Source organism: Magnolia sinica, chromosome 1 (genome assembly GCF_029962835.1).
Source record: "Magnolia sinica isolate HGM2019 chromosome 1, MsV1, whole genome shotgun sequence".
NCBI lineage: Eukaryota > Viridiplantae > Streptophyta > Magnoliopsida > Magnoliales > Magnoliaceae > Magnolia > Magnolia sinica.
Genome location: NC_080573.1, coordinates 92,851,684 through 92,870,560, shown reverse-complemented (window position 1 = coordinate 92,870,560; position 18,877 = coordinate 92,851,684). Strand labels below are relative to the sequence as shown.

Genomic DNA, 18,877 nt, shown 5'->3' with positions numbered 1-18,877 from the left:
GTTGAATGACCGTCAACCATTTAAAACATTCTAGGGGCCATAAAAGTTTTGAATTGAGATGATTTTTGTTTTTCCCCTTCATCTAAGCCTGTATGACCTAATAAACAGGTTGGATGCCAAATAAAGAGTACAGTGGGCCTTACATAGGATTTTATTGATGGATATCCAATCACTATTATTTTCATGTGGTGTGGTCCACCTGATATTTATATACCTCTCAATTTTGGGCCCCACCATGATGTATGTTTTATATCCACATGTTCCATCCATTTGGAGAGATCATTTTAGGGCAATATCCAAAGATAAATCCAAAGCTCAAGTGGACCCCAGCACAGAAAACAGTGGGGATAGTGACACCCACCATTAAAACTGTTGAAGGGCCACGAAAGTTTTAGATCAAGCTGATATTTTTATTTTACCTTATTTCATGTTTTTCTAAACTTTTGAATGGGTTGGATTTCAAATAAAAATTATGGATGCATTCCCACAGTATTTTAAGTGTTACCCTTACGTTGGAGCCCACCTTTATGATTTGATAAATATCCATCCTGTCCATATTTTTTTTCTAGCTCATTTTAGGACGTGGTCCGAAAAATTATGCTGATCCAAATGTCAGGTGGACCACACCATAAGAAACATCGGGGATTGAACACTTACCATTAAAAACTTCCTAGGGCCCACTGCAATGTATGGTTTTATCTAAGTCGTCCATCCATTTTGACTACTCATTTTATGGCATAAGCTTAAAAAAGTTGGCTGATTGGGGGCACAAGTGGACCACACCATAGGAAGCATTGCATAAGTTCTTACCGTTGAAAATTTTCTTCCCAATGGTGTGGTCTACTTGAACCTTCGATAAGACTCATTTCTTGGATCATGTCCTAAAATGATCTCTTAAAAAGAATGAAAGGCGTGGATAAACCACATCCATCATGATGGGCCCCATGGAGCTCCTTATAAGACCACCGTCTCTGACTCTGCCTGCATCCAAATTGTATCCCCTGGCAACCTACAGAACCTCCAGGGTGCCACCCTTACCTTGGGGCCTACCTTGATGATCTGATGTATATCCATGCCGTCCATCCGTTTTTGCATCCCATTTTAGTTTGTGGTCCTCAAAATATAGGCAAATCCAAATCTCAGGTGGACCACACCATAGGAAAAAGTAGATATTAAGTTCCTATCATTGATCATTTTTGTGGTCAACTTGAGCCTTCAATCTGCCTTGTTTTTTGTATCATGCCCTAAAAACAACTTTTAAAATGAATGGATGGATTGGATAAACCATATACATAATGGTGGGCCCCACGGAACCCCTGACACAATTGTCTGTTTCTAGCTCCGTCCACGCATAAAAAAGAATCCGCAATTTTGGTTTTCATTCTGGCGGACTCGTGGGAAGGTTTCCCTCTCTCTCAGCTACCCCTTCTTGCTCGTGGGAAGGTTTCCCTCTCTCTCTCTCGGCTGCCCCCTCTTGCCACCTCTCTCTCTCTCTCTCTCTCTCTCTCTCTCTCTCTCTGTAACGCCGTGAAATTCGGGGGTCGAGCATAACTCAGCTCCCGAGTTCCAAAACATCACTTATGCAACATATTTAATGATGGATATATGTTGTCTGTAAGAGCACATAAAACATGGAATAGATTAAGTCAAACTGCAAACATAATTCAGGGATAAGTGATAAACGCAAGCGGAAGACTTAAAGAAACATATGTGTACATGTGTAAGTCCCTGAAGTACGTATACATGCCAGGTCATACTTATAAGTGTTTCTATCAAAAATACAAGTATTAAATGACATTTTTCTATTCCCAAAAGAAAATCCAGAATCCCCGCACATCAGGACATGGCTCACAAGAACCCGCCTGAAAACTGCATAAAAGAAAATGCGGCCTCATCATCCTCGAATTCTTGCTCTGCCTCAGGGGTCGCATCAATATCTGCATCTAAGACAGAGTCTGGTTGGTGTTTAAACACCGTCCCAGAACGTGGGAGTGAGTGATCAACTCAGTGGAACAATAAAGCAAAGGTTAACATGTTATCAGTTCGATCAAGCAGTAATGATAAAGCAGAACAATCAAACATGTCCTAATTACTCTTGTTAATGCAAGGATGTATGTAGAATGATGCGTGCCCTCGCCAGTACACCCTCAGCATCTTCATCTTACGTTACGCATGACACCACGTCAAGTGCTGCACCTCTTTCAGGCACATACAATGCGGTGCATGAACATGATTACCAAGTTGTTATTAGTCCTTTTCATACAGCAGGATTGGGAAGCCAAGGTACCTTCCTCATATCAATTTCCTCACAGTGATCCATTCTAGAGTCGTCAGTCCTAGGCAATCTCAGACGATCATATAGTTTTAGGTCATTGCAAAGGGCTCGTCACCAATCAATGCACGCCTATCATACCTTCGTTACTACTCTAAGGCTCGTCGCCCTAATGTAGTATCCAGGTATGCTCGAGGTCACTATAAAGGGCTCATCACCAATCAATGTAGGCCGACAACACGAATATAGTGTCCCATACCACCATAATCGGCTCACGAGTCTGGTGTGCTCATTGGTCACTACGGGGAGGCTCGTCACCCTAGTGTAGGCCGACAGCTCGACCACGATGTCCCATACCACCATGTCCAGCTCATGAGTCTTAGCAGATCAAGGTACAACGGTTAACAAGATTTCATTGGTAAGTTTGGTACCCTAGATTCAAACAATGGCGTCCATATATGGTGAACATACATCGGACAATCGGGTTACTTGACGAACTCGACTAGCATGAGCGCACGTTGGGTTGAACGACATAGAGTGTGCAAACACTCCGTGTGGCCAAACCACTGCCAACAACTCTAATACGACTCGGGTTCGTCAAATCACGTCCTTTGTGGTGAAAGCAACCTCAGCCACGAACTCAAGGCCGATTACCGATTTCCTGGACTATTTCATAGTCCCAAACACATCCCATTATAACAGATATGCATATACAATTTAGAACAGTAATGGAACAACAATTCAAATCATGTAGTATGTGAGCATTTGAAGAACATCAACTTAATATGGATTTACACATAAGTAATACTGGAAGTTAAACAACAAGGAATGTGACTTGCATATAGGAAATCATACACACTAATAGGAGAGTTGAGAATCGCTTCTCAACGCCCGCAAATAGGATATTATATTGCACTTTTAAGCCATTCAGACATTTCTACAAACACTTAGAATACGTAGTTCAACATACATGACACATGTTGAAATACACGCATTTGGACAATTCCTTTTGCCAAGGAGTTGACACACATACATCTAGCACAAATACACGACAAATAATCACGGCAAGTACATGTTCATATTTTATACGTATACAGTACTTTCTACATACACAAGGAATACACAAATCTCAACACAAGGCATATCTATCAGGAATATAATATAAACATAACATTTGGCATGTGAAATTGCACCCACAACAAGAATAAACCATTAACTGACATTGAAAGCCTTGAAAACCATAACCTATACGAATATAGTCCACACCTTAAACCAGAAATAGCACACCGAACAGATTCAGACGATATGTCTTCGTCAACGGCGACTAGATAATCTAAGGCAAGAATAGAAATGAGCTGCATCAACACATATACTATTCTAAGCTCTAAACAAATTAGGGTTAGGTTAACTTACCCAAAAAGGAACTTAGAATCGCCGGAATAACGATTCAAAGTGATGGCTTAAGGATGAAGAGTATCAGGAAAGAATCTTGAGATGATTCACCAACTTCTCTCTCACTTTCTCTCTCTTTTCCTCTCACTTTCTTAGCTAGGGAGTGAGGATTTTAAGGTCTTTATATAGGCCTAAAATAGATACAAATAACCCCGGGGCCAAGGTATACTTAGGTTATAACCAAATCAGGTCTCTCTCGATCCAACGGAGCGCTACCGGTGGTCCTTTTTCCGCGTGCGGTTGGACTTAAGCTTACTGAGCATGGATCTAGGTCAGGCTAAGCTTTCGTACCGATCGGCTTTACATATCATCCGTGGTGGACCACACTCAATTCAACGGCTACCGAAACTCGATCAGGTCCACAAGCATAATGACATGCCTGGGCCATCTTCCCTGATGCGAGGGTGAAATTGGGTTAGAATTCAACGGTCAAATTGCTTAAAATCGTCGTGCAAGCGACACTACTCAGATTTCATAAAATCATATTTAATTTCTCACCGTTCTCACACTCTTCACTCCAGACTCAATCAAATCGACCCAGAACATCATCTGGACTTAATTTTTGAGGTGATGACCAAGTCCAACATGATGACCATAACTGTCTAAGATCATCGCTATCGGACTTTCAACGCACGGTCCAGGTCCGATCTAAGTCTTTTAAAAATTTTCGAGAGCAATTGGATTTAGCGTTGAATCCCAGATTTCAGAGTAACATAGCGCTAACGATTTTACAGGTTTTGAGTCCTGCAGATCAAATTTAAAGTGATTGATGCTAATTTGACAAGTAATGGAGTTTAACGCTAATTGACCCACAAATAGCTTCTAAGGAAAATAGAAGTAGTACTCGGCTCTTGGCACGAAATTTTCCTGGTCATTACAATCTACCCCCCTTAAAGAAAAATTTTATCCTCGAAATTCGTACCTTCTCATATTCCTCAAGGATCTGAGGGTAGCTCTTTCTGACCTCAGCTTCAGTTTCCCAAGTAGCCTCTTCTTCACTATGATGCGTCCATAGTACTTTCATAAGAGGGATGACTTTGCTACGCAATACCTGCTCCTTCCTGTCTAGGATACGTGTCGGTCGCAGTACATATGTGGCATCCTCGCTCAACTGCACCTGCTCTCAACTGATAATATGCGAAGGATCAGGAACGTACTTCTTCAGCATAGAAACATGAAATACGTTATGCACGCCCGCAAGTGGTGTGGGCAAAGCAAGGCGGTATGCTACCGCTCCCACTCGATCCAGAACTTGAAATGGACCAATAAATCTCAGCGTGAGCTTTCCCTTCCTACCGAACCGCAGAACTCCCTCCATAGGGGAAACCTTAAGAAATACATGGTCTCCAACGTCAAACTCAAGCGGTCGCCGCCTCGTATCAGCGTAACTCTTCTGCCTGCTCTGGGCTGTCAGAAGTCGACGTCGAATAATGTCAACTTTCTCTGAAGTCGCCTGCACCAACTCTGGGCCAATCAAACTACGCTCGCCAACTTCTACCCAGCAATGCGGTGCTCTGCACGGGCGACCATACAATGCCTCATAGGGAGCCATGCCGATACTCGCTTGGAAACTGTTATTATATGCGAACTCTGCATAAGGGAGACAATCATCCCAACTGTCCCTGAAATCCAAAACACAAGCTTGCAACATGTCTTCCAGAATCTGATTCACACATTCCGTCTGCCCGTCTGTTTGCGGATGAAACGCGGTGCTGAACTTCAATTTCACATCCATTGCTTCCTGGATACGAGTCCAGAAGATAGAAGTGAAACGCGTGTCTCTTTCAGACACAATCTCTAAGGGAACTCCATGCAGACGTACAATCTCCTTGATGTACAATCTAGCCAACTCGTCTGTAGAGTTTGTGACTCTGATCGGTAAGAAATGAGCCGACTTCGTCAATCGGTCGACGATCACCCAAATAGAGTCACGTCCCTTCCTCGTTCTAGGCAACCCTGAAATAAAATCCATAGAGATGAAGTCCCACTTCCATTCTGCTAGGGGCATGGGCTGAAGCAACTCAGGAGGTCGGCGATGCTCTACCTTGACTTGCTGGCACATGAGACAATGAGATACAAACTCAGCAATGTGAACCTTCATGTTGTCCCACCAGTAAGATCTTCTCATATCTTGATACATCTTCGTGCTACCTGGATGCATCGCAAGCTTAGAAGTATGGGCTGACTCGAGAACCTCCCGTCTTAAGTCAGGAATGTCTGGGACATATAACCGGCCACGAAGTCGTAGGCCCCCATCTGAACCAACACTCCACTCGGAGTTCTCATCTGTACCAACCCGCTTTCTCATCTTCGCCAAAAACTCATCATCTGCTTGAGCTGCAACAATTCTCTCGTCAATGAGGGGCTATACACGAATGTGTGCGATAACTTTATATGGCTCTTCCACCATAAGTTTCTGCTCAAAGTCTCGCACAAACTCCAACATGTCCCATTCTGCCATCATTAGCGGAGCCACAAACTCTATAGTCTTCTTGCGACTCAACGCATCTGCCACAACGTTTGCCTTGCCCGGATGGTAAGAAACATCGAACTTAAAGTCTTTCAATGTTTCCATCCATCGGCGTTGCCTCATATTCAAGTCACGCTGCATGAAAATGTACTTAAGGCTCTTGTGGTCGCAAAAGAGCTCGAACTCCTCTCCGTAGAGGTGATGTCTCCAGAGCTTTAATGTGAAAATGACAGCTGCCAATTCCAGGTCGTGTGTAGGGTAATTTTCTTCGTGTTTCCTCAACTGCCTCGAAACATATGCAATCACCCTGTCCTTCTGCATAAGGACACAACCCAGACCAATGCGAGAGGCGTCAGTATATATCATATACTTAACCCCTTGCTCTGGCAATACTAGCACAGGGGCGGACGTCAACTTTTCCTTCAGCTCTTAAAAAGCTATCTCCGCCTTCTCATTCTAAGCAAATTTCAAATCTTTCCGTGTCAACTGAGACAACGGTCTGGCTATCTTTGAGAAGTCTCGAATGAAGCATCGATAATAGCCTGCTAGGCCCAGAAAACTCCTCACCTCAGTAACTGAACCAGGCTGCTTCCAGTCCTGTACTGCAGTTACCTTAGCAAGATCGACAGCTATCCCTTCCTTGGACACCACATGTCCCAGGAACTTGACTTCTTCTTTCCAGAAATCGCATTTCTTAAACTGCACAAAAAGCTGATTCTTCCTAAGAGTATCCAAGACCGTTCTTATGTACTCCTCGTGCTCTTCCCGACTCACAGAATATATCAAAATGTCATTGATAAAAATAATGACGAATCGGAATAAGAATGGTCGAAATACCCTGTTCATCAGATCCATGAACACGGCTGGTGTGTTCGTAAGACCAAACGACATCACAAGGAACTTATAGTGGCCAAAGCTAGTCCTGAAAGCGGTCTTTTGCACGTCCTCATTCTTGACGCGCAACTAATGATACCCTGACTGCAGATCAACCTTCGAAAAGTACCGTGCCCCCTTCAACTGATCAAATAAATCATCGATCCTAGGCAAAGGGTATTTATTCTTCATAGTTACCTGATTCAACCTGCGATAATCAATACATAATCGCAAGGAACCATCCTTCTTCTTAACAAACAGGACAGGTGCTCCCCAAGGAGACACACTAGGCCGAATAAAGCCCAAATTCAATAAGCCATCTATCTGCTTCCTCAATTCCTCCATTTCACTCGGAGGCATACGATAGGTGAAAAAAGAAATGGGTGTCGCACCAGGCATGAGATCGATAGTAAAATTAATCTCGCGCTGAGGGGGTAATCCAGGAATCGACTCGAACACATCTTCAAACTCCTGAACTACAGGTGTACTTTCAAACGCTGATCCAGCCATACTCTCCAACAGAGAAGTATAATAACCAAGATGAAAAGGGTAACTGACCTAAACTGGGAAAGTAACTGTCTCACCCTCAGGTCCATGGATTGTCACCGACCTCGCTTCACAATCAATCTCTGCTCGCATCCTCGTGAGCCAATCCATACCCATAATGACATCGTAATGGTAAAGAGGTGCGACAAAAAGGTCAACAAGAATCGATCCACTCCCTAGATCAATCAAACAATCCATATAACGCTTGTTCATAGCAGAGGAGATCCCTGTAGCGGTAGTGAGCGTCACTCCCTTCATAGTAACCGTGCCCAAACTCAGACGCCTAACTGCCGCATACGATATAAGAGAGGTAGTGGACCCTGTATCCATCAACATAGAAACGGGAATACCTTCAATATGAGCTGTAACCTCGATGGATCTCGGCACCAAGTCAGCCACAGGCGCTTCAGCTGAGAGCGCGTGAACTCGAGCCTGCTGTTGGCGGTTCGGCGGAGGAACCATGGGCCACTGAGGTGGCCTGAAGCTAGGTACAGAAGGTCTGAAGGATGGATGAGCTGGCGCTGAACGAAGAGGTAGAGGTGATATAACCCGAGGCATAGGACGACTGATCCTCTGCGGTGGAGTAAATCCATTATCCTGCATACGCGAAAAGCAAGTACGATCCAAATGCCCATCTTCCCACAGTACGAACAGCGAAATCAGCTCGCACCTGCTGAGCGGGCGGCGCTGAACGACTCGGTGGAGAATTTGCCCGCGGCTTCTTGCCAAGAAATGGTGCACTCTGAAAGTCAGGTCGTGGTATGGAACCATAGGTGCTCGCATATGGGATGACCTGTCCCCGTCCTGCTCAGCTCGCAAGGACATGCTCACCAACTCCGCATAGGAAGATATGCTAGCACAGGACATCTTCAATCGGATCTCAGGCCTCAATCCCTCAGAAAAACATCGCATCCTCATCGGCTGATCACCCAGAATCAATGGGACATAGCGACCTAGCTCAGTGAACCGGTTCTCATATTTCGTCACCGACATCCCTCCCTGACGGAGGCGAAGGAACTCACTCTCCTTCCCATGTCGGTACGTAACCGAAAAATACTTCTCGTGGAAGCGTGCCTCAAACGCCTGCCACGACCACTCATACCCCTCTGCAACAGTGCGAAGAACACTGTCCCACCATAAACTAGCCTCCTTCTCAAACATAAAGGAGGCAAGCTCGACCTGCTCAGCCTCAGAACAGTGCAGCGGTCTTAACATCTTAGAGATGCGATCAATCCAGTACTCGGCCTCCTTAGGTCTATGAGAACCCGCAAATGTGGGAGGTCGTAATCGCTGAAATCGCTCAAATGTGCCGCTCGCACTAGCGCTCCCAGATGGGTGCATAGGTGAAGCAGGTGGAGTCGCCCCCACCGACTGAGCAAAGATGCCAGCCATGGAAGACAGAAACTACTGCTGCTGGTGCTGCTGCTACTGCATCAACAGCATCATCTGCTCAAACTTATCAGAAGGCGGAGTAGACGAAGATGCATGCGGCATAGACGCAGATGCACGGTTCGACTCAGGAACTGAAGGTGTGACTGGAGGAGCCATAGGTGGTATCACAGGTGTCGGCCCAACACCAGTATGAGACGGGCCCGACTGTGGATCCCTCTGGTTATTGCTCAGGGGAGAAACCCCGGCAAGCGACTCGACCAAAGAAAGACAGGCCGAAGTCTTCGAACCCTTAGGAGGCATACGCTACATTCAACAGAGGATGCAACCTATAAGATTCAACATTCACATAATCCACCCACACAACATTCACAACACAACTTCAATGATAAACAACATGCATTTCATTTAATAAAATTATCGCAATACAAGAAGTACGGCATTACATGAATCGCGACAGAGAAAGCATGTGAACTAAAACATCTAAAACTGCAAACAACAAACAACTCCCAACTACTATGTCAACAACGGCTACACATAATAGCAAACAACCAAACAAAGTAAAGGATGACTATAACTGCAGCTACTCGTCGGAATCAGGAGATGGAGGCAGGGCACCCTTATCCTGCAAACAGCACAGGATAGACTTCAGAGTTCGAGTCACCTTCTTAAACTTATGCTTCACAAGGCCTCGAAGATCCACAATATCCTGGCATAGAATAGCCTGACCTTCCTCAAGCCGTGCGATACGGGCATCCCTGGCAGCCTGATCTACGCTCTGCTCTGGTGCCACAGGAGGAGAACTCTCACTCGTATCCTGGGCCTCTACCTCTTCCTCGTCCTGCTCTATTTCTTCTTCAATTTCAGCTCCACCCTCGCCATAACTTTCTTCCTCATCGCTCTCTATCTCATCCTCACTTTCTGAGGCTTGTCGACGAGGACCAATATCCATCTGCTTAAGGGTCGTCAGATTAATGTAGCGAACAGGTACCGGCTTTTCTGCCCTAAGCCTATAGCCAAACTCATGTGCAAGCTTACAAATGAGTCAGCCAAATGGGAGTGATTCGGTCCTCCTAGTCGAACGAGCGATAAGGATAATCTGGCGCAAGACATAGGTTGGCACACATAGCTTCGCTCCTTGCCCCACCTGATACAGAAAATCTACCATCAGGCGTGTACACTCACTACGATTACTCCACCTTGGATATACATTGAATGTACACATGTGGTGAAGCAAGCAGAAGTCGTCCGTTATGTTGGTAGCTAGAAGGCTTCTATTTGGCTGCCATTCGACCAGATGACCACACAGGAGCCGCGTGCGGCGATCCCTCTCTCGCATACTGCTCAAATTCTTCTCACTGACATGCATCTTACCAAGTGACACATTCAAGAGTTGGGATATCAAAGCGACGTTGACCGTGGCCTCCCGACCGCTTCCACAAGGAATCTTGAACTGCAGAGGCTCCAGCGATGGATCAGAAATGTTGGCATAAAAAGCTCGAACAGTGCTTGCATTGGCGCGATATTCACCCTCAAACAAGGGACACCAACTAGCCCCTTCCAGGCGCTCCAACAACAGAAACTCGCCAAATAGCCAGGAATCTACATGAGCGTCAAAAAGGACCCTACGGCCTTCATAGACTCCATGAGATAGCTCTGCCAATAAGGTTCTTCCAATGGGAGCTTGAGGATCAATGTCCCGCTTGGTCTGAAACTCACGGGTGGCGGTCATGCTCACGGCGACACCTCTCGGCCTCCGTGCACGGGTTCGGTGGCTAGGCCCGGCTTCATCCATGGGCACTCTCTTCTTCCCCATCAAAGAGAGAAAGGTGGAGATAAAAATATGGCCGTGACAAACTCAAACAAGGCCATGAAAAATGAGAGAAGAAGGGAGAATGGGAAGAATGGTGAGGCTTCCACACACTTGAGATCACAAAGAGGGATTTGAGAGCTCAAATGAGAAGAAAAGGGAGTGAAAACAGCAATGGGGGTGAGTTTTTGAGTTGGGTTGAATGGGTGTGCATGAAAATGGAAGAAGAAGGAGATTGGGGAGGGATTTTGGTGGAGTTTTGAGAGAAACTTGAAGAAAAGGAGAGCTTGGGAGGGTATGTTATGAAGAAAAGGGGTTTTAGAAAGACCTAATATCGTGCAACCATGGAGTAGTGGGCCACACTAGGCCCCAAAGGCGTCGGCCCGAGCCGGCCCGCCCGGCTTGGCCCGCTGGGCGGCGAGGTCATCGCTGGTCTCTGGACACTCCGGTGATGACTCACCGTTTGGGCGAGGTCCTCCTAGCCCCCTAAGTGCAAAATGATGAGGGCCCCCCTAGGTCCCCCTGGAAATGCCCCGATCGGCTCCTTAATCTGATTCAACGCCTATCGGGCCACTCAGGTTAAAATCTGATGCAAACAAAGGTTTACTGACTTTTGAAGGGCTGAGATGGAAAGATAAACCATCTAAACTCGTCAAGGGACGGTCTAGAAGAGGTTTTGGGTCGCTGTGTGTGATCAAGAGTGCGCACAGACTCGATCTCGGTGATCGTTTTCAGTAAACTTTCACCGATAGAAGCAACGGGACACATACACAAATTCTATGATAAACTAACACCCAAATACACTACGATGGTGATAACATGCGGTCTGTGACCATAACCCAGGTCCGGTTTAATCCAATTCATGCTCTGATACCAACTTGTAACGCCCTGAAATTCGGGGGTCGAGCATAACTCAGCTCCCGAGTTCCAAAACATCACTTATGCAACATATTTAATGATGGATGTATGTTGTCTGTAAGAGCACATAAAACATGGAATAGATTAAGCCAAACTGTAAACATAATTCAGGGATAAGTGATAAACACAAGTGGAAGACTTGCTATCAAAAATACATAAAACAAGTGTTTCTATCAAAAATACAAGTATTAAATGACATTTTTCTATTCCCAAAAGAAAAGCCAGAATCCCCGCACATCAGGACATGGCTCACAAGAACCCACCTGAAAACTACATAAAAGAAAATGTGGCCTCATCATCCTCGAACTCCTGCTCTACCTCAGGGGTCGCATCAATATCTGCATCTAAGACAGAGTCTGGTTGGTGTTTAAACACCGTCCCAGAACGTGAGAGTGAGTGATCAACTCAATGGAACAATAAAGCAAAGGTTAACATGTTATCAGTTCGATCAAGCAGTAATGATAAAGCAGAACAATCAAACATGTCCTAATTACTCTTGTTAATGCAAGGATGTATGTAGAATGATGCGTGCCCTCACCAGTATACCCTCAGCGTCTTCATCTTACGTTACGCATGACACCACCTCAAGTGCTCCACCTCTTCCAGGCACATGTAATGCGGTACATGAACATGATTACCAAGTTGTTATTAGTCCTTTTCATATAGCAGAATTGGGAAGCTAAGGTACCTTCCTCATATCAATTTCCTCACAGTGATCCATTCTAGGGTCGTCAGTCCTAGGCAATCTCAGATGATCATATGGTTTTAGGTCGTTGCAAAGGGCTCGTCACCAACCAATGCACGCCTATCATACCCTCGTTACTACTCCAAGGCTTGTCGCCCTAATGCAGTATCCAGGTATGCTCGAGGTCACTATAAAGGGCTCGTCACCAATCAATGTAGGCTGACAGCACGAATATAGTGTCCCATACCACCATAATCAGCTCATGAGTCTGGTGTGCTCACTGGTCACTACGGGGAGACTCGTCACCCCAGCGTAGGCCGACAGCTCGACCACGGTGTCCCATACCACCATGTTCGGCTCATGAGTCTTAACGGATCAAGGGAGAATGGTTAACGGGATTTCATCGATAAGTTTGGTACCCTAGATTCAAACAATGGCGTCCATACATGGTGAACATACATTGGACAATCGGGTTACTTGACGAACTCGACTAGCACGAGCGCACGTTGGGTTCAACGACATAGAGTGCGTAAATACTTCGTGTGGCCAAACCACTGCCGACAACTCTAATACGACTCAGGTTCGTCAAATCACATCCTTCGTGGTGAAAGCAACCTCAGCCACGAACTCAAGGCCGATTACCGATTTCCTGGACTATTTCATAGTCCCAAACACATCCCATTATAACAGATATGCATATACAATTTAGAACAGTAATGGAACAACAATTCAAATCATGTAGTATGTGAGCATTTGAAGAATATCAACTTAATATGGATTTACACATAAGTAATACTGGAAGTTAAACAACAAGGAATGTGACTTGCATATAGGAAATCATACACACCAATAGGAGAGTTGAGAATCGCTTCTCAACGCCCACAAATAGGATATTATATTGCACTTTAAGCCATTCAGACATTTCTACAAACACTTAGAATACATAGTTCAACATATATGACGCATGTTGAAATACACGCATTTGGACAATTCCTTTTGCTAAGGAGTTGACACACATACATCTAGCACAAATACACGACAAATAATCATGGCAATTACATGTTCATATTTTATACGTATACGGTACTTTCTACATACACAAGGAATACACAAATCTCAACACAAGGCATATCTATCAGGAATACAATATAAACATAACATTTGGCATGTGAAATTACACCCACAACAAGAATAAACTATTAACTGACATTGAAAGCCTTGAAAACTATAACCTATACGAATATAGTCCTCACCTTAAACTAGAAATAGCACACCAAACAGATTCAGACGATATGTCTTCGTCAATGGCGACTAGATAACCTAAGGCAAGAATAGAAATGACCTGCATCAACACATATACTATTCTAAGCTCTAAACAAATTAGGGTTAGGTTAACTTACCCAAAAAGGAACTTAGAATTACCGGAATAACGATTCAAAGTGATGGCTTAAGGATGAAGAGCATCAGGAAAGAATCTTGAGATGATTCACCAACTTCTCTCTCACTGTCTCTCTCTTTTCCTCTCTCTTTCTTAGCTAGGGTTAGGAAATTCGTATGGAAAAGAGAGTGAGGGTTTTAAGGTCTTTATATAGGCCTAAAATAGATGCAAATAACCCCAAGGCCAAGGTATACTTAGGTTATAACCAAATCAGGCCTCTCTCGATCCAACGGAGCACTACCGGTGGTCCTTTTTCCGCGTGCGGTCGGACTTAAGCTTACTGAGCATGGATCTAGGTCAGGCTGAGTTTCATACCGATCAACTTTACAGATCATCCGTGATGGACCACACTCAATTCAACGGTCACCGAAACTCGCTCAGGTCCACAAGCATAATGACATGCCTGGGCCATCTTCCCTAATCCGAGGGTGAAATTGGGTTAGAATCTAACGGTCAGATTGCTTAAAATCATCGTGCAAGCGACAGGACTCAGATTTTAGAAAATCATATTTAATTTCTCACCGTTCTCACACTCTTCACTCCGGACTCAATCAAATCGACCCAGAACATCATCTGGACTTGATTTTTGAGGTGATGGCCAAGTCCAACATGGTGACCATAATTGTCTAAGATCATCGCTATCGGACTTTCGACGCGCGGTCCAGGTCTGATCCAAGTCTTCTAAAAATTTCCGAGAGCAATTGGATTTAGCGTTGAATCCCAGATTTTAGAGTAACATAGCGCTAACGATTCTACAGGTTTTGAGTCTTGTAGATCAAATTTAAAGTGATTGATGCTAATTTCATAAGCAATCGAGTTTAATGCTAATTAACCCACAAATAGCTTCTAAGGAAAATAGAGGTAGTACTTGGGTCTTGGCACGAAATTTTCTGGGTCATTACACACACAAACACACACACACACTCTCTCTCTCTCTCTCTCTCTCTCTCTCTCTCTCTCTCTCTCTCTCCTTTCATTCGAGAGAATGCGGCTGGGGAAGATGATGGGTTTTGGACAGGATCGTGTCAGGTGGTGCGCAATTGGGACTGGTGGTGTGTGATTGGGATTTTGTCGGAGTTTGGGGTAGCGGCAATGGGGTTCTTGGTGCATGATTGGATCTAGGACTGGTGGTCGGGGGTCTGTCTGGGCTAGGGTTAGTTGGGTTTGCGGTGGTGGGCCGGAGATGGAGCAGGAAGCTGCTGCGATTTGGGTTGTCGAGGCTGCTGTGGGGTTTGCTAGAACGGGGTTTACAGATTGGGGGTGGGAATAAAAAATTGGATAGGGGTTTGCAGATCCGGCCGTCCATAGATCTGTGGTCACTAGAAAGAGGTGATCTCCATCTCTTATCTTTCTTTTCAGCTCTGTTTCCTTATCGCCTTTTTTTTTCTTGAAAAAATAGTTCCTTTTGAGCTTAATCTTGAAATTTCTGATTTCTATTTCTCTTATTGTCAGTAAATTTAGGTTTTTGTTTCAAAAATGATTTTTTTAAATTGTTCTAATTAACAAAAAAATCTATGCTTTTACTTTAATTGCTAGAATTTCTAATACGATGGAGAGGGTGGATAACTGAGGCCGTATTGCCTCATCTGCATCAGTAAATCCTCAGAATCCCAGGACTTCACATGATTTGGGTCCACAAGCCGCTAGGTCCCTAGAAGATCAGGCCTCTGCTTTGAGCATGATAGATGTGATACAGGGAGAACTTGGAACTGCCTATGCTTCTGCTATAAGTAGTGAATCTGGAGTTGCATATGCTTCTTCCGTAGCTAGCGACACTTCATATTCTCACTTATTGAGAGGAGGAAGGATTGATGTGCCCGTTTCTTTAGATGTGGATGGGAGACTTTGTCATTCGTCTAGAAGAAGAAGGTTGGAGTAGGCCCCATAAATTCACCAACGTAGAGATATTTTTAGAAGAACCTTTTTGGAATTTAGTTTCAGCAATGTGGAACATTGTTTCCATTATATTTCTTTCGGTTCTACAGGATCTTCATATTGAAGATTATATAACTCATAAAAATTCAATTTTTATTGATCTAGGATTTTACTTTTTATTTTTATTTCTTATAATCAGTTTCTTGAGTACAGATTCTATTAATTGATTTATTTAAAAATATTCGGCTTCTATTGATCTTTTCTTATTGTCTTGGCATGAGGTGAATCTCAAAAAGGAGTTGCAAATCCCATGTTATTTATACTTGTTGGCAGGGCTCTAGGCTATTTGGGAAGAAGAAATCATGAGTGTTTTATAACTTTGAGCAAGAGGTTGGGTCGTGTTGAAAGCCATAAGCATAGAGCCTTGAGCTTTTGAGAGGGAATTAATTGTTTTTTTTTCATGTAAATAGTTGGAATGGTTCTCACTTTCTCTTTATATAGTATTTTCCTTTTTAGTGTGCTTTTGTTACCTTTAAAAAAATCATTTTATTGTAGCAAATGCAATGTTATCAACTTTATGGCTTTGAAAAGTATGATGCTTCTTTGGGTCTTTCGGTGCTTGCTTCTGCTTTTGTTAACATTTGTGTGTGTTTGGATGCACTCTTGAAATGAATTGTGCAACATTATTCTAATGAGGAGGAAATAAGCAGATTGTGACTTCTTGAGCATTCACACTTAAAAAAGATTGGGCTGTAAAATGCAATCATGTTACTTTTAAGTTGGATTTAAAAGGAATGTAATTGCAACTTCTTCCAAACTAAATGGTATTTACTGTGCTTTGTAATTTCAGTTTCCAAGACAGACGGTATGAATACAAAGGTCTTAATAAGGTCTGGAAGGGAAAATTAGCAGAGGCAAAGGCTAGTGGGAATTTTATAAGGATTCAGGAAGCACAGGTATGAGTGATACAGTTCCTTGATCAATCTATATTTAGGATGGGTTCAACACCTATGATGCTCACATACACCATGCATCATGGGTATAAATTTTACATAAAAAGTTGAAGTTTTAGACACTATCTGGTATGAACCATCTAAATACCCTAGATTCATAGGTTGGAGTGCAAAAATAGCTGAATACCAGGAGATTAATGGAGGATTAGATATTATACAAACCCCTTTTTATAGCTTTGGTATATATGATATGATGTAAGGCATGATTCAATTTAAGAAAGATCTGGATTTGCCCCAATCTTAATTTGGTCAGACCTTCGTAACCATGTGTAAGACATGTATTCCTGTCCTCATATAGTTTCCTTTGGCATTTAAATCAGGTACTTGAATTCTTGAACCACGGTTGATAATCTTCTTGTCTGAGATGCATCAATCCTTCATGCACTGTTGTTGATCTAATGCTGGCATCTAGGGCCTTGTAGATTTCTGTTCCCTTTGTTGGATTTTGGCGTTTGTTTGCAGATTCAACTCCCTTTCTAGGTTTTGTGTATGATGGGTTTTTTTCCCATTTCTAACACCATCAAATTTGGACTACTCACTATTTACCTTTGACCACCTACTTGATAGCCATCAATAAGATAGTAAGGATTGCTTGATCAGTGTGATTTTTGAGATGCTCCACTCATAATGAGTCATGAGACCCACAATTTTAATGATCTGGTTAAATCTACTAGATGTCTTTTCATTAGATTTTAATCGCCTGTGTATAGCTTAGCATTTAATAATAATTATTTTGCTTTTGTTTAGTTGGGCAGTTTGAAATTTTCCATTGCCAACGTTTTGCATGATAACTCTGATCTATAAATGTGTGAAATTGAATTTGCAGCTTTAAGTTTTTCTTTCAACCAAAACTACTGCTTGAAAGGGAAAGGGAAAAAAGAAAAAAATAGAAATTTGATGCACCTATAATGCAGCCCCATACGGAGAGATCTTTAGATATTGGTGGTTGAAATGAAGACAGAGGACAAGATGAGTTGAATCAACCAACAAGATCTCATGTTTGGAGTTCTTCCCCTATTGAGAAGTCTTCAGATGACAACAGTTGGAAAGAAAATAGAGCACAAGCTTGATTTCTATTGACCGACCAGAGCTCCTGGATGGGGTTCTTCGAGTAGATTCATTACACTCAATAGCAGAAGAGATGTAGATTCATTACACTTAATTCAGGTATGGTTTGCAACAATTCAAGAGACTATACATTAGGCATTTAATATAAGATTGGAGTGAGACTGATTAGGCATTTAAATGCGTTGTAGGATGTTGTTTAAATTACTTGTCCTAACAAGTGCACAAGTTGGGATGGATTGGACTTCTATCTTGAGAAAATGCCATGATTTCAGGTAGTTATTATTTAATGGAAAGTTAAAAAATTAAAAGAGAGAGAGATAATGAATTCATGGAAAGAAATGTTCCTTATCTTTAGAGCTGCTTTAGCCGAGTTTGATGCAGAAATCGTCGCCAACTTCACAGAAAGACAAATAGCATCAATGGCCATAGATTGTAACCTAGATTTAAACAAGGTTCGAGGTGCCGTCAACAATACTAACAGAATCCTCCAGGTCAAATTGTTGATTGGACCTGATTTTATTTAAATGATCTTGATAATCCATTTTATTTAAATGAGTAGACTTAGATGTGCGTCGGAGCTATCCGGATGTTGAGCGGGGGTCCCTGAAAGGTGGGAACCGCTGTTATGACCATGATGAAGCTGTACATTTTATATGGACAACATTGGAGGGGCCTGGCCATTTGGACAGGCTGTGTTTATGTGTTTGCTCGAAATTAATGGAGCAGACCCGGATGTGTGTCGGAGCTATCCGGATGAGCGGGAGTCCCTGGAAGGTGAGAACCGCCGTTATGACCATGATGAAGCTGTTCATTTCCTATGGACAGCATTGGAGGGGTCTGACCATTTGGACAAGCCGTGTTTATGTATTTGCTCGAAATCAATGGAGCAGACCCAAATGTGAGTTAGAGCTATCCGGATGAGCGGGGGTCCCTAGAAGATGGGAAGCGCTATTATGACCATGATGAAGCTGTCCATTTTCTATGAACAACATTGGATGCCTAGCCAATTGGAGCAGGCCGTATTTATATTTGTATTTGCAAGGACCACACCTTTAACCTAAACCACAC

The 18,877-nt window shown here is 43.3% G+C and overlaps 1 long non-coding RNA gene across 1 annotated transcript; it reads left to right on the top strand.

Moving 5' to 3' along the window:
* The first annotated feature begins 17,699 nt into the window (after positions 1–17,699).
* LOC131252187 (uncharacterized) lies at positions 17,700–18,639 on the top strand. Its single transcript, XR_009174269.1, has 3 exons — positions 17,700–17,908; positions 17,998–18,081; positions 18,212–18,639. It is a non-coding gene; the product is annotated as an uncharacterized LOC131252187 (long non-coding RNA).
* The last annotated feature ends 238 nt before the right edge of the window (positions 18,640–18,877 follow it).